Source organism: Bacillus rossius, chromosome 2 (assembly GCF_032445375.1).
Source record: "Bacillus rossius redtenbacheri isolate Brsri chromosome 2, Brsri_v3, whole genome shotgun sequence".
In the NCBI taxonomy this organism is placed as follows: Eukaryota; Metazoa; Arthropoda; class Insecta; order Phasmatodea; family Bacillidae; genus Bacillus; species Bacillus rossius.
Window position 1 is genome coordinate 26,228,934 of NC_086331.1, and position 17,818 is coordinate 26,246,751.

The window sequence follows — 17,818 nt, forward strand, 5'->3', positions numbered from 1 at the left end:
GTAGGTAGGTTTAGACGTAATGGCTCCAAGCAACAGGACTTGCAAGATAATGGTAAGTAACTAGTTATAAAGTCAACCGACTCCGTGCTAATTAATCAAACATACGAGTTATTTCTGGGTTAGAAGTGAACCATTGACCCTCCATCTACCACGTATATATGACCCCTTTAAGCACGTCGCGGTTGCCGCGGGAGGACGTAACTGAATAGGCGGAATTTGGCTACTAGCAAGCTCTGCTGTTTGGAAATTCCCACATCAAAAACTAAGTTTTAAATATAAATAAAACATAAAATTTTCTTGACTATAATAACTTAAAAAAGTAATTTTAGAAACATAATTAGTTCAGAATTTATAAAATGCTGTATTAATGAAGTGGCATTTTGAGTATGATTGCAAAATATTATACTTTGAAATAACTTTGAACAATGTTGAATTACCTTGGTAGCAATGAAATAAGCACGGCTGCCGTGTGGGCATGTGTGTATGTTTTGCAATTGAAACTGAAGTTTTGCTTTTCAAAACTCATACTTTGAGGCTATGAAGTTTTTAATTTTTTAAACAAAAGATAAAGCATTTTACCATAGTGTTTCGAGTGATACATATTGAAAAATTGATAATCTTATACCCAGGGGCGCAACACCAGGGGGGGGGGGGGGCAAGGGTATTTTGCCCCCCCACCACCACCCCCTCAGAAACCTTGAAGTGGGGGCAAACGGGGGCAAAGAAAGTGCTGTGTAATCAATTTTTAGATAATAAAACTGCTTAAATAGCACCATTTTCCCACTTCAATAGGGGGGATCGATGATTCTTTATAAAAAGGTATATTGCCCCCCCTTTGGAAATTTAGTTGTTGCGCCCCTGCTTATACCTATATTATGGTGAACATTCCCAGCAACAAACACAAAAATAAATGTTGCCAACATTTACTTTCAAAAATCAAACGACCTTTAGGTTGGTAGGTTGTTTATAAATACCTACCGCACATTTATTTGATTTCCAAAGAAAATAAGCCTGTTAGTTACATCATTGAGTAGCGACTCTTTATCTCCCTTGCTTAGTGGTATGGCGAGCGAAAACAATCTATGCATTTGACCTGCCTAGATATAGAGGAAAACCTGCCAGTGCTCCTTCAATATGAAATAGCCACCTTGTAATATCGCCGCCTCTACAGGACATGCACGTCAGTGCGTGTAACCAGAACGCACCTCAAGTACAGCACAGTGTAACCTAGTGCAATGATACGAACGGCTGGCACAGCCATCATATCGATTGTCTCCCGAGTGGCAATCGACCACAATGGTTTCTTTGTGTTAAAAATGTTACATTAATAATTTAGTAATTATAAGACAGTGTTCTTTTCAGCAAAATCGATTTATTAATAAGTAACTAATGCTGCCTTAGCTCGATTACCCTCAAAACATGCCCTGACCTACTCCGCAGTTCACTGTATGTTTGCATTGGAAGCCAGTTCCTAGTGGCTCACAGCGACTAGGAGCTCAAGAGTTCAACATCCACCTTCATCGAGGCTAAGTGCGTTCCGCACCGCAGAGCTCTACAACCTTCATTCACTGACCATGTTTTCAGCCATAGTGAAGATTTTTAATCCTCGTTCATCGACTTTGTGGCTAGCCCTCCATGGCTGGCTTAAACTCACCATCTGCTCAACTTGATTATTTTTGTGCGCTTGATTTCAGTTGAAAGACGTTCTCATTTTCGTCCGCAAAGGACCATTGCATTAGGTGATCAGTGTAACTAAATATACTTTCATTTAATACAGCCCAAGGACTTTTGGGGCCCACTTTTTAGCCCACGTGGCTTTTACTTAATTTGAGGCCCAGAGTAATTAAGGATACTTAATGCATCATATGTAATTATCTGCCTAAATGTCAAGTGGTATGAAGTTCATATATGTTCAGTCAATTCATATGTCATGACCATCGCCCTTGTGTAACCATGTTATGTTTCACTTCGTTTTCGTTTCATTGCAGCACATCGCCGATGCCTGTTATTCTAGCTATACAACTTAAGGCTTGACGCCGTCCCCGCTGCCTGTCTTAAAACTGCTATATCTAAATTACGTGAATAAGAATTTTGACTCGAGGGCGGGGTTCTTTGCCTCGTGGCTGCAGGCAGGAACGCATCTACAAAGGGCCCCCCCGGGCTGTTTTGGTCACCCAGGATGCCGTAACTATTGAAAAACACACGTAAACATAACCGGTTTTATTGCTGCGTCACACGATACAGTAATTCACCTTGTACAGTACATCTTCACGTGACTGGTCGTATCATCATCTACCTTCTCATCTCCGCTCACACGGCCCTCGATTGGCGGTACTGATTCGCGTCTGGCGGAATTCCGGAAGACTACCACACTGAGGGGCGCAGGCTAGCCTGAGAGTGACGGTGACGACGATTAAGGCATGTGGCGAATTTAGTTGTTAGGAAGTGGTAGCCCGGACGGTGAGATTCAAAGAAAGTTCACTAGTCACTGATTAAGGAATTAGACAAAACACTGAAATTAACTCTTACACATGGCTGATGGCGAAAACTAACACTAACACTCAAACCCGGTAATAAAGTTTACCATAGGAATATCCCGGTGCTCGGGATGATACTGGCCTCTCCCGTTCAGGGAAATTACGTGATAAACGAGGGCTCGTCCTCATGGTGGCGTGGGCCACGTTGAGCTGGGTACGGGCGCGGTGGTACTTGACGTGACAACTCACCCGCGACCGCGGCACTTCCCAGGTGCTGATGCGTTATAAAGTCAATGTTCGCTTTAGGCGCAATGCCGCCCCGCGTGGGCAAAGTTCAACTTCTCCGGTCGGAGCGATTAAGGCGTGAAGCACAGGCACTTCGGCGGGCGGTCCCAAAAACACTAAAAATTACGTAGAACACTAAAACGACTCGTAGTCGAGTCACACATATTTACTGACGAACTGTATGACACGTCATACTGTCGATTTAGGGCCGGCCATGGAGCAGATGAAAACGGATTTGGAAATATTACCTATTGAAGCTACATGCTGTTTCTGACGCGAGAAGTGAAGGCTCCTCGTGCGAGGAGCTGCCGGCCCTGGTGAGTGCTGGAAGGCTTCTGACGACTCTCCCTGGCAACCCGGCCAGGGAGGGGAAGTAATTCCGCAGGAAGCTATGGAGCACGGGAAGATGATGCCGGCCAGTTTTGTGAACCAAAAGCTTTTACAATTACATTAATTATTAAGGAATATTTGATATATCAAAAGTTTTAGTTAATGTTTGTAATTTAAATTGCATATGCACTGTGTCTCCTTTTGCGCATTGCCACACCCGGCCGGGCGCTTCGTACACACAGCCGGCCGTGACTTACGTCACGCCATTCGAGGCACTGCTCCCCCCTACTCTATGTTGCACGCTCGGGCGTGTTCGTAGCACTGGCCCTAAATCAGGTGTTGAGGACACATAATGGCCTGTGCTCTCAGAGGGAGCACCGAAAGCGGCGTCAGGCAAAAGGGCTTTAAATTAACCACAAGCTGCTTAAATGTGTCATTGTCTGTCATAACCACATTACCACTAATAAGTGCCATGATGAGCCGAGGCTCCAGGACATGTTTGAGGGTCGTGAAAAAATAAAGATAATCATACCCGAGCTACCATAGTAGTAATACAGTAATTAGTAGCCCTCATTAGCATAGTTTACTCGGTGGCCACAATGGCTGGGGGTTCTCTGTCGGGCCAAATTCTTATGTCAGCCGGCCACATGGCGATGATATGCCTTGATAATAAGTCTCAGCTCTACCTGCGGACTAACTCGCATGCCTGCAAATAAAGTTAGTTGGTGCTGTCATCTACATCATAAACAACTTATAGACAGAAGACAGAAGGTCATTAATAAATACATTACATCTCAAGTAGCACACATTATTTTAGATACCAATTTATCGAAAAAATTTAATATTTATGTTATATGATATGACATGAATGTTAAATAATCTACTTATTTCTTTTAAATGTTTATTTCCTCACATTGTCTAGGGGAGCGTAATCTGCTGGTGGCCACCGATCTATCATTTTGCCATCTGTGGTATTAAGTGTGTGAGAGACCAAAAACCAAAGTGTCTATAACTCGCCTTGTGAACTTTATTTCAAGATTCAGCCCATACTTTTGTAGAATCATTTGGATCAACTGGTGGGGTATGTGTCTTATGAGATAATTTGGCACAAGGCCTTAGTGTGCCCTATGGTATGTATCTTTATGCTAAGATTAATTGCATTTTGATGTTCAACAGGAGAGGAAAGGAAAAGCCCCATCAGTTGGATTGGCTAACTGACATGATGTAGAGTTGTGATGATGAACATCAGAGGATTGGAAGTTTAAATGAGTAATGTCGGTGTTGAATGTATACAACAGGAATAACAAATAAAAAGTAAAGGTATTGGATGATAGCTGGGGAAATATTCAGGAAATGCCATGCACCAGCTCACAGCAGAGCATGAGGAAAACTGTGGTCATGGAGTGGGTCATTCGGTTTGGCAAAGGGATTTCTTATGGAAGACTTATACTAAACTGTATGGACTCCCAGTTGTATGTGACTGGGAAGGCCTAAAGTTGACGTCGTCCAGCCGAAGGCCACCCCAAAGCCCAACCTGCAACCGCCAGTATCCGACCCCGCTAACGGAATGCACCTCTAGCCATGGCCCACCCGAGTCAGGCGAGCACCGGAACAACAGGTAGAATCAAAGACCATGCCCTAATTAACCAGCCACCTCGAACCCAGTTAATTATAAATCAAACACAATTTAATGGTACAGTCACTTTTTATTAAAAACCCTGTTCAAGGAAAGTGTGACGTAGGAGTGCCCGGGTCACTCACGTGTGGATTTACGTCAATACATTTGTGAGTGCTCCCCTTGCGGCCTTCTGCCTAAATTAATTAGAGTAGGTATTGGGTAACGTAATTATGACCTCCCCATTTTTGTGTATAACTCGCCACTGGAGCAGTCAACAAGTGACGAACAGTCTCGAGTGTGACTCGTATTATTCAAACTTAATTAATGTAAACTTGTTAATTCTAATTCTTAGAGAGTATCTGCAAATTAGGTTAATCTTTATTATTTAATGTATGAATTTAGAGCCACTTTCAATCTCTTGTTAATTTAATAATTTCCGAATAACGGAACTTTAGAAACCTTGGTGCGAGAGAACACTGAGGCCTCCCCTCGCGCCAAGGCCAGACGCCAGTACCGAGCGACTCGTGGACCGGGGTGGACGTGCGTCCCACGGGGAGTCCTCATCTTTTGTCTCCACTGAGATTCTCTACTGGTAATTATAGCCATTCTTCAAATCCTTTTTCGTTTCGTAAACTCCCCGTGCGCACCCGGTCCTTTTTACGGTGTAGGGCCTAACCCAGCTGTTTAAACATAAACTCCCCGCACAAAGCATTACGCGGGGCAGTGCAGCATACGGCATGGGCCGACTTCCGCCACCAATGACTTTTGGATAATCGCCGAGTGCACAGGTACTGGAAGCAACGACGTAAAGACTTGTAATTAATTTAACAGAGAACCGCGGTCCACACAGGTGGACCCGGGTATCGTCATTGTGCAATTTTCGGGGTTGGCCACCTCCAATCGACCCCCCTCTCAACCTCGACTGGCGTGAGGATTTAGGATTAGTGACGGCGGATCAGAGCGCCCAGTGTCAATTTAGTGTAATTTTTGTAGGGAAATTTAATGTGCATCGTGTAACTGTAAACTGCAAGTGTAACTGTTCGATTTAATTAAACGTCCACTCCGCACACTCTGTGCGCGACAACAGTGCAAAACCGAACCCGTGTATGTTATTGTGTGAACTTCCCTAACCCAGTCAGGGATCAGCGTGTTATGTTGTGTAGGGCCCGTAGCATGTCAATTGCCAGGGAGTCCTCCAACCACGACCACCGCCGACGGTCCTAGCGGGCCACGCAGGGGCATTCGCACCCAACGACCCAACTCTTGGTTAGACGCAGAACTAGCCCGGCACACTCCCCATACAGCACAAAATGTTACAGATATGTTTCAGAAATATAACTTTTGAAACATTGTAACATGTTTGAAACATTTCGCAACCTACCTGAAACATCTCGGATATATTTCAGAAACATCTAAATGTCCGCCCTGTGAAATATTTCAATGAAACCTCCCTGCAACATCAAATGGTAATGTTTCTGAAATGTTTCAATGAAACCTCCCTGCAACTTCAAATGGTAATGTTTCTGAAATGTTTCCACTAATGTCCCATCAATATTTCTGAAACATTTAACCGAAATATTTCCATAAATGTTCTGAAATACATATAAAATGTATCATGTGACCCAAAATACCTCTGGAAATTAGGATGACTGAGGGTATATTTATAATTTAAAAGAGTATTGCACTTTAACAGATACCATAATGTTACAGCTGCATTGGTCAGCTAGTTGCAGTGAAGTGCAGTGACTGTGTTCCAATTCATCACAGCATTCCCTCGTACACTTCCTCTTGATCACTTTTTGCATAATGCCCCTTGACCACACCCTGTTAATCGGTGGATTGATATGATCTTGTTCGTATCTTCTTGTTTTCGTCAAGTTTTGCTTGTCCATAGTAATGTGTCATTTTTTGATTATATAAAAAAAATAGATATTGTAATATTATTTTGTTTGAAATTATTTTAAAGATGTGCTCTGGTAAGGCATAGAATGTAAATTTTTGTCGTTTTTAATGTAATGATAATTGATTATATTACTTAATAATTTGGCTTGTACAATAATTAAAAATTTACTTATAATTTCTAATGTAAGATTAAAAAGGCCTGCCGACAAAATCCAACAATTCAGGTAAATTAATGAAACCATATTCTCCACCCTACTGAGCTTAATTTATAATTTATATATATATATATCTATATATATATATATATATATATATATATATATATATGAACCAAGTTAAAGAAATAATTTAATTAATAAAGACATCAGATGTTTTCCCAGGTCAGCGTACCAGACTTGCCTAACATTAATTTTACAAACTATTTTATTATTCTAAAAACAAATTATGGTTATAAAAGTAAAATTTAAATAAGTCTTCAGTATGCTTGCAAAGTGAATGAAACTTACATGAATGTAATAGGTAGCCCAGCATTGGTGTCCATGGTTCCTGTCCATTGCATTTTATTTTAATGGGGAATTTGAATGTGATATAGTGGCAGGCAGGCATGCATCTACATCAGTACATGGGGAAAAAGGGACAAGCTAATGCACAAAGGTTCCATTATTAAATACAATGACAATGTCATCTTGTAATGAATAAATTAAATTGAGGCTCCCCAAGCTATCTGGATGTGATCTCCTTATGCTCAGCACAGAAAGTATGCTACCCATACAGCACAAAATGTTACAGATATGTTTCAGAAATATAACTTTTGAAACATTGTAACATGTTTGAAACATTTCGCAACCTACCTGAAACATCTCGGATATATTTCAGAAACGTCAAAATGTCCGCCCTGTGAAATATTTCAATGAAACCTCCCTGCAACATCAAATGGTAATGTTTCTGAAATGTTTCAATGAAACCTCCCTGCAACATCAAATGGTAATGTTTCTGAAATGTTTCCACTAATGTCCCATCAATATTTCTGAAACATTTAACCGAAATATTTCCATAAATGTTCTGAAATACATATAAAATGTATCATGTGACCCGAAATACCTCTGGAAATTAGGATGACTGAAGGTATATTTATAATTTAAAAGAGTATTGCACTTTAACAGATACCATAATGTTACAGCTGCATTGGTCAGCTAGTTGCAGTGAAGTGCAGTGACTGTGTTCCAATTCATCACAGCATTCCCTCGTACACTTCCTCTTGATCACTTTTTGCATAATGCCCCTTGACCACACCCTGTTAATCGGTGGATTGATATGATCTTGTTCGTATCTTCTTGTTTTCGTCAAGTTTTGCTTGTCCATAGTAATGTGTCATTTTTTGATTATATAAAAAAATAGATATTGTAATATTATTTTGTTTGAAATTATTTTAAAGATGTGCTCTGGTAGGGCATAGAATGTAAATTTTTGTCGTTTTTAATGTAATGATAATTGATTATATTACTTAATAATTTGGCTTGTACAGTAATTAAAAATTTACTTATAATTTCTAATGTAAGATTAAAAAGGCCTGCCGACAAAATCCAACAATTCAGGTAAATTAATGAAACCATATTCTCCACCCTACTGAGCTTAATTTATATATATATATATATATATATATGAACCAAGTTAAAGAAATAATTTAATTAATAAAGACATCAGATGTTTTCCCAGGTCAGCGTACCAGACTTGCCTAACATTAATTTTACAAACTATTTTATTATTCTAAAAACAAATTATGGTTATAAAAGTAAAATTTAAATAAGTCTTCAGTATGCTTGCAAAGTGAATGAAACTTACATGAATGTAATAGGTAGCCCAGCATTGGTGTCCATGGTTCCTGTCCATTGCATTTTATTTTAATGGGGAATTTGAATGTGATATAGTGGCAGGCAGGCATGCATCTACATCAGTACATGGGGAAAAAGGGACAAGCTAATGCACAAAGGTTCCATTATTAAATACAATGACAATGTCATCTTGTAATGAATAAATTAAATTGAGGCTCCCCAAGCTATCTGGATGTGATCTCCTTATGCTCAGCACAGAAAGTATGCTAATATATACTTAATCCATAACAACCAAACCCCACTTGCATAGGAGACATGATTACTGAGCATTTTAAAATATAATTTTCACAACCCAATGTGTTATGGCCACTTCAAGTTTGTTTTTGAGTATCATAAATGAGCACTTGTCCATCGATGTCTTTATCTGTATTTGAACAATGTCTTGAGAATTTGGGTATGGTTTTCTATTGCATTCCAGGTGTTGACATTCTCAAAAATCACGACACTGTTATTGTGTACGGTATCAGTGGTCTAGATAATCATGTGGTATTACATTAAATTAAAATACTTGATACACACAAGAAAAAAAATCGCATTCAACCTCAAACAAATGTTATAGAAATAAAAAAATAATATACCTATATACAATACACTAACATATTATAATAGAAAATTCCTACTTGTATGTTGCACAGGAAACCGGTATTAACATAATGAACAGCCATGAGACTTGACCTGTGCTCGTATTGTGATGTACTTTTCTCCTTATTTAATGCTATAGTAAGTATATATGGCTGGTGCTTGTTTTTTGGACATTTGCAAGAAAAAAATGTGCGCTTGAAAACCCTCAAAAGACATGTAACAATTTTATGTTATAATTAATGTCTTTTTCTTCTTAAACACACATATACTAATTTACAGAGGGTATAAATATGAAACAATGCAGTCTTAATACAATTTCATCATATAGCTTTATAATCGACATATTGTTTTCCATTTCACACAAGCTCAACATAAATGAGACTGGACTAGAATCGGCTGTCCTCACTAAACAAAAAACTTGTCTGACCAGCCTAAATGAAGTGAGATGGTGGTGTAGTAGTGGAATATAAATGGGAATGAAACAAATGTGCAATGAGAAATACTCTTTAACATTGCAATGTCACTTTCCCTAATTGAAAGACTTATTGTATCAGACAAGAGCTCAAATTGATCCAGCTTCCCTAACATTGAGTGGCCAGTGACTTGCTGAAGATACAATAGTGGCAGTCCATAAAAAATCTGGTTTCCTTAATTTTTTCTATAGATAGCATGTTAATCTACCTAAAGTTCGTGGATTAAGCTAGGTTTTATATTTGTATTTTAATACTACCAAATTGACTAAATAGCCTAAGGATAAAACAACAAATACAATATGGCAATAGTATATAGGGTCTCTAAACTCCAAATTTTCAAAGTAAATACACAAAATAATATTAACACAACAGTACTTCCACACAAACTATATTCAAATGAGATCACAAATTTATTGTAAACAAATAATATAAATAATTTTGTAATATGCAGTACAAAATTTTAAAATAATATGAATGGCGAGTTATACTTTGTACAAAATAGAAGGTAGCTAGTTTGGCCTAACTCGTCAACAATGAAGTCATTAGAGATAGAGAAACTTATTCAAACAGACAATAGGGTTTTGGATTGTAACTTCTATGATTATGTTATGAAACCAGCCAAGAATGCACCTGAAGTAAGTTAAGAACCATGTATAACCATAATCAGAAAGCCACACCAGGTCAAACCAGGTTCTTTCCATTTGAATACTTAACAATAGAGGCAAAGATGCAAAGGGGTATTTTCAATAACAAATAACAACATAGTCTGAGAAGTAGACTTTAATAAAAAAACTATATATATAAATAATATATACAATACATGAAACTTTTAACTGACTCTCTATGCAGATGTTTTTGGAGATTTTTGCTGGAAAACAAAGAAGAAAAAACAATTATTTTTAACTTGTTTCAGGTCAATTATGACATGTATGTGAGATTTTTAAACATGTAGACACTAAGTTGTTACATTATTTATTTTTAAATTACCATGCAAACAGAAAAAAAAAGTTTCTGATGCCAATGATAAATTTCAAAACTAAAAGCATCTTAAAATGGACAAATTGGTATTGCAACCTATGCATTTTTTTGTTCAAACTTATTAAGCAGGAATACTTCTTCACTGGGAATTTCTTAACATGCTATTTACATTCCTAATAATCAATTTAATGGTGTCTGGTTAATGCAAAGAGGCCCATGACATTGTATAATAACACATTTTAAGCAAAGTTTTAAAAGAAAACTTAAATTTAAATCCTAATGATTTCCTAATAAGTGTCTGTGTGAACAGTGCCTGTGATGTTACATCATTACAATTCAGCCCATGTTTTTGTGCAATAATACTCTAAAATTTCTAGTAATTTTTTGAGCAGATTCTCAATATTATCCTTTGTAGTGCACATTTAATGTTTATTTTCATTATTTAAATTGCTACCACTACATAACTATACACATGTAATCTAATAAATCATCATTTAATGTGTTTCCTTTATTGTCATATAATGGATGGAATTAGGTTTTGTCAAACTCTCCAAATCAAACATACTTGGTTACTACCATAATTTAGCATAAGAAAAACTAATTTAAATAGAAAAACCAATGATGCTTATGCTTAGTACAACACAACTCGAAGACTTGTACCTTCTCTGCGGTAAAGGACAAGATTTATTTCAATTATTTTGCGCTGCAATTCCAGCCCACCAATAAAATGAAGGCCAGATTGCAGAAATAACTTTGTTAAGCGAAATGGCAATTAATGAAACCGCTAATTATATGTGTAGGCCTAGTGCATTCACTTACAATAAATTACATTTATGACAAGCCAGATATAATAGCAGGCTTTATATAATTTCCGTTAATAGTAATACGTAGGCCTACAACATACGATGTAAGTACTACAGAGTGCAGAACATAACATAATAAAAATAATTACTTAACCAGTAGAATTGTAAATTATTTCAAATAAAACACTTCAATATTTATATTAAAATAAACACAACATAATTAATTTATGTGTTGTGCACAGTAAATAAACATTAATTACCCTTAACTACATATTATAGGTTATGAAATATATTTACTTAAGTATATTATAAAAGCCCGAAGGTGATAACTGAATAAAATAAATTGGTTTAATCAAATGCTATTAAAACCAAAATATTTAGGAACCTATAAGCCTATATTTGTGTGATTTTTAACTAAAGATAATAAATAACCCATACATTAGCATTCGTGTTCTACAGTCAACGACCATATATAGCTACAGTAAGTAGAAAACTCATTAGATGCTTTCGCAATTTTATTAAATCGCGAATATCCTGTTAATGCATCACATAAATTAAAAAATCAGACTGAAAACAGCGCACATATAAATATGGCACGGGAATGTTAAGCATACCGACAAAAAAAGACATTCCTTAACCTACAGCTTTACACATTTCGAAGACGCATAAAAGAATGTTTCTATACCGGTACTTGCTTAAGTGCGAAAGTAAAAACAAAAAAAAAGTAAACTAACATGAAATAAATAATGTTAAAACTTACAATTTATTCACCACATATAAAAATCCAAGTACCAAAATACTGCGCCAAAACAAGAAATAATACACAAAGACAAAGATTTCTAAACTTCAGTGCCAACAAGCATGATGGGAAGTTTCAATATAATGTCTCAGATACATTTCAGAATCAACCACAATGTAATATTGCCAAACGAATCTTGCTGAAATGTATCTGAAACTTCATTTATAGACATGAGTACTATGTGTCCAATGAAATGTTTATGAAATATTCCAGAAACATGACAGATAAAATGTAATCTATTCGAAACATAGTAATGTTACTGCAATATCACAGACATGTTACTGAAACATTGTGTGCTGTATGGGTAATATTTACTTAATCCATAACAACCAAACCCCACTTGCATAGGAGACATGATTACTGAGCATTTTAAAATATAATTTTCACAATCCAATGTGTTATGGCCACTTCAAGTTTGTTTTTGAGTATTATAAATGAGCACTTATCCATCGATGTCTTTATCTGTATTTGAACAATGTCTTGAGAATTTGGGTATGGTTTTCTATTGCATTCCAGATGTTGACATTCTCAAAAATCACGACACTGTTATTGTGTACGGTATCAGTGGTCTAGATAATCATGTGGTATTACATTAACTTAAAATACTTGATACACACAAGAAAAAAAATCGCATTCAACCTCAAACAAATGTTATAGAAATAAAAAAATAATATACCTATATACAATACACTACCTAACATATTATAATAGAAAATTCCTACTTGTATGTTGCACAGGAAACCGGTATTAACATAATGAACAGCCATGAGACTTGACCTGTGCTCGTATTGTGATGTACTTTTCTCCTTATTTAATGCTATAGTAAGTATATATGGCTGGTGCTTGTTTTTTGGACATTTGCAAGAAAAAATGTGCGCTTGAAAACCCTCAAAAGACATGTAACAATTTTATGTCATAATTAATGTATTTTTTCTTCTTGAACACACATTTACACTAATTTACAGAGGGTCTAAATATGAAACAATGCAGTCTTAATACAATTTCATCATATAGCTTTATAATCGACATATTTTTTTCCATTTCACACAAGCTCAACATAAATGAGACTGGACTAGAATCGGCTGTCCTCACTAAACAAAAAACTTGTCTGACCAGCCTAAATGAAGTGAGATGGTGGTGTAGTAGTGGAATATAAATGGGAATGAAACAAATGTGCAATGAGAAATACTCTTTAACATTGCAATGTCACTTTCCCTAATTGAAAGACTTATTGTATCAGACAAGAGCTCAAATTGATCCAGCTTCCCTAACATTGAGTGGCCAGTGACTTGCTGAAGATACAATAGTGGCAGTCCATAAAAAATCTGGTTTCCTTAATTTTTTCTATAGATAGCATGTTAATCTACCTAAAGTTTGTGGATTAAGCTAGGTTTTATATTTGTATTTTAATACTACCAAATTGACTAAATAGCCTAAGGATAAAACAACAAATACAATATGGCAATAGTATATAGGGTCTCTAAAATCCAAATTTTCAAAGTAAATACACAAAATAATATTAACACAACAGTACTTCCACACAAACTATATTCAAATGAGATCACAAATTTATTGTAAACAAATAATATAAATAATTTTGTAATATGCAGTACAAAATTTTAAAATAATATGAATGGCGAGTTATACTTTGTACAAAATAGAAGGTAGCTAGTTTGGCCTAACTCGTCAACAATGAAGTCATTAGAGATAGAGAAACTTATTCAAACAGACAATAGGGTTTTGGATTGTAACTTCTATGATCTATGTTATGAAACCAGCCAAGAATGCACCTGAAGTAAGTTAAGAACCATGTATAACCATAATCAGAAAGCTACACCAGGTCAAACCAGGTTCTTTCCATTTGAATACTTAACAATAGAGGCAAAGATGCAAAGGGGTATTTTCAATAACAAATAACAACATAGTCTGAGAAGTAGACTTTAATAAAAAAAACTATATATATATAAATAATATATACAATACATGAAACTTTTAACTGACTCTCTATGCAGATGTTTTTGGAGATTTTTGCTGGAAAAAAAGAAGAAAAAACAATTATTTTTAACTTGTTTCAGGTGAATTATGACATGTATGTGAGATTTTTAAACATGTAGACACTAAGTTGTTACATTATTTATTTTTAAATTACCATGCAAACAGAAAAAAAAAGTTTCTGAAGCCAATGATAAATTTCAAAACTAAAAGCATCTTAAAATGGACAAATTGGTATTGCAACCTATGCATTTTTTTTTTCAAACTTATTAAGCAGGAATACTTCTTCACTGGGAATTTCTTAACATGCTATTTACATTCCTAATAATCAATTTAATGGTGTCTGGTTAATGCAAAGAGGCCCATGACATTGTATAATAACACATTTTAAGCAAAGTTTTAAAAGAAAACTTAAATTTAAATCCTAATGATTTCCTAATAAGTGTCTGTGTGAACAGTGCCTGTGATGTTACATCATTACAATTCAGCCCATGTTTTTGTGCAATAATACTCTAAAATTTCGAGTAATTTTTTGAGCAGATTCTCAATATTATCCTTTGTAGTGCACATTTAATGTTTATTTTCATTATTTAAATTGCTACCACTACATAACTATACACATGTAATCTAATAAATCATCATTTAATGTGTTTCCTTTATTGTCATATAATGGAGGGAATTAGGTTTTGTCAAACTCTCCAAATCAAACATAAATGGTTACTACCATAATTTAGCATAAGAAAAACTAATTTAAATAGAAATACCAATGATGCTTATGCTTAGTACAACACAACTCGAAGACTTGTACCTTCTCTGCGGTAAAGGACAAGATTTATTTCAATTATTTTGCGCTGCAATTCCAGCCCACCAATAAAATGAAGGCCAGATTGCAGAAATAACTTTGTTAAGCGAAATGGCAATTAATGAAACCGCTGTCTAATTATATGTGTAGGCCTAGTGCATTCACTTACAATAAATTACATTTATGACAAGCCAGATATAATAGCAGGCTTTATTAAATTTCCGTTAATAGTAATACGTAGGCCTACAACATACGATGTAAGTACTACAGAGTGCAGAACATAACATAATAAAAATAATTACTTAACCAGTAGAATTGTAAATTATTTCAAATAAAACACTTCAATATTTATATTAAAATAAACACAACATAATTAATTTATGTGTTGTGCACAGTAAATAAACATTAATTACCCTTAACTACATATTATAGGTTATGAAATATATTTACTTAAGTATATTATAAAAGCCCGAAGGTGATAACTGAATAAAATAAATTGGTTTAATCAAATGCTATTAAAACCAAAATATTTAGGAACCTATAAGCCTATATTTGTGTGATTTTTAACTAAAGATAATAAATAACCCATACATTAGCATTCGTGTTCTACAGTCAACGACCATATATAGCTACAGTAAGTAGAAAACTCATTAGATGCTTTCGCAATTTTATTAAATCGCGAATATCCTGTTAATGCATCACATAAATTAAAAAATCAGACTGAAAACAGCGCACATATAAATATGGCACGGGAATGTTAAGCATACCGACAAAAAAAGACATTCCTTAACCTACAGCTTTACACATTTCGAAGACGCATAAAAGAATGTTTCTATACCGGTACTTGCTTAAGTGCGAAAGTAAAAACAAAAAAAAAGTAAACTAACATGAAATAAATAATGTTAAAACTTACAATTTATTCACCACATATAAAAATCCAAGTACCAAAATACTGCGCCAAAACAAGAAATAATACACAAAGACAAAGATTTCTAAACTTCAGTGCCAACAAGCATGATGGAAAGTTTCAATATAATGTCTCAGATACATTTCAGAATCAACCACAATGTAATATTTCCAAACGAATCTTGCTGAAATGTATCTGAAACTTCATTTATAGACATGAGTACTATGTGTCCAATGAAATGTTTATGAAATATTCCAGAAACATGACAGATGAAATGTAATCTATTCGAAACATAGTAATGTTACTGCAATATCACAGACATGTTACTGAAACATTGTGTGCTCTATGGGTCCTGGATACACTTTCATTAAAAACCCAGCCTTCCCGCTAGGAACCATGCCGGATCTCGAACACGAGAACCCGGACGACGACAAAGTAATGACATAAGAAAAACTTGGCTGTGGACCACAAAACTTGTCACGAGTGAGAAAACTTGCTGAAAAATGGAACCTTGTTTAATGACGAGAAGCAGTATTCATTCAAAGGTGTCTGTGTCGCTAGCCGCGATACAAATCCTAAAAACTAGCACTATACAAATAATATATTCACTACAATAATAATTTTTATCTCTACTGTGTGCCTACAACAGAACACCAGCCGAATGAACGAGTAGTCGTTTTAGAAACTTGCACTATGCTGCTCGGCCTGGAACAATACGAGTTATGGGAGTGCCTGGGCGACATATCTATCTCCTAGCATGGTCAGTCGACTACTGCCGAGCAGAATTCCAACCTGCCACATGCGCACTCGAAGTGTGTACACCAACCAAAACCATATACCAACATCGGGCAGCAATGCATTTATTAAAAAATACACATTTAAAATCCAAATTACACTATATTCTATGATATGAAATATAAAAAAGATATAAAAATATAACATGAAAACCCAAATATATTACAGTAAAACTAATAAGATTAATATTTATGTAAATGCAGGAACTTTTCACTGCTCAAGTATACAATGTACAAACTTATTGAGTGGCGATGTTCCATAATGGTCTGTAAAGATAATGAGGGCAATGAAGCTGCACTTAAAATTCTCCTCCCCAAGGCTATTATGGACATCGACCACTCAACAACACACTACACAGCTAGACACTCATAGTACTGACTTGTTCAATGACACTCCCCCACCTTCCCAAACACTTCTTCATACTCACTGATTGAAGAGAGCCTCCTTGTCTGACCCCTGTGAAACACTGGGGTTAGTGGGATATAATTTAGGAGTTTGGGCTAGATTTCGTGCAGGTGTGCTCACTGGGAGTCAATGTTCACTGCTCCTTTGTCACTAATTCACCCCTGCTAAAATCGACTAGGACAGCTATCATTGGGTCACCTTGGTGCGGAGAACGCCGGGAATAGTCACCAGTGTCGGAGGGCCAGATACATTGTGTGGCATCGCCGCTCTGCTTCTGATAGAGAGGGTTAGCGAGAGTGTTCCCCAGAAAATACTCTCATAGCATATATGGTAGATGCCATATATGGCTTGGTCTGACAGCTAAAGAGTTGGAGTCCCCTTCGGCTTCTGGGTCACCCTACTGTGAGTCTCCGATGTAGATAACATGTTGGTGCTCTAGAATCTGCTTTTGAGGTATTGTAGCATCGCCTACTGGCCACTCAGTGATGAGCTCAACTTCCATAGAACAAAAGTGTACATTTCGAGCCTGGGTCGACTAAATGGTACATCCTCGTCATAAGCTTCGGTTCCCTAATCTTCTCACCAATCCGAGGGCTCCTCAACACTTGTACGGAATGATGCGTCCATCAATGAAATGTTGAGGAATCACTTGGGTTGCCCCACATTTGTGGTTTCAGAACTGGCCTCTGGGAATATTATAGAGGATAGCACTTGTGCGCCCAGGGAACTGTCATGTATAAACAAGTTAAAGTTTTACTTTTGTATTTGCTTTTTAAGG